A 400-nucleotide genomic window follows, 5' to 3' on the forward strand; every position below is an offset into this window, starting at 1 on the left:
GGTGCAGGGGAGCCGCATGTGCAGCAGTCAACAGTCAATGTGCAATTATGCATGTACAAACTGAGAATGTAAACAGTAAATGTAAACAGTACATGACGTATTTCCTGGTAATAAACTCCTCAGCTGTTTAGGAGTCTGATGGCAGAGGGAAAGAAAGAGTTTTTCAGTCTGGAGGTCCTGCATTTCACACTTCTGAACCTCCAGCCAACCAGAGGGTAGGGAGGTGAACAGTGTTGGGGATGGGTGGGATCTTTGAGGATGGAGGCAGCTTTCCTACGCACCCTGCAGTGGTAAATGCTCTGCAGAGAGGGCAGTGGAGTCCTGGTGATCTTCTCCACAGTCTTTACCACTCTCTGCAGGCGTTTGCGGTTCATAGCAGTAGTGCTGCCATACCAGACGG

The 400-nt window shown here is 49.8% G+C and overlaps 1 protein-coding gene across 4 annotated transcripts in view; it reads left to right on the forward strand.

Annotated features, from left to right (window-relative positions):
• timm44 (translocase of inner mitochondrial membrane 44 homolog (yeast)) overlaps positions 1–400 on the forward strand; it is an 8,543-nt gene that overhangs the window by 3,456 nt on the left and 4,687 nt on the right. The window lies entirely within an intron of this gene.

The sequence above is a fragment of the Monopterus albus genome, unplaced genomic scaffold, assembly GCF_001952655.1.
Source record: "Monopterus albus unplaced genomic scaffold, M_albus_1.0 scaffold129.1, whole genome shotgun sequence".
In the NCBI taxonomy this organism is placed as follows: domain Eukaryota; kingdom Metazoa; phylum Chordata; class Actinopteri; order Synbranchiformes; family Synbranchidae; genus Monopterus; species Monopterus albus.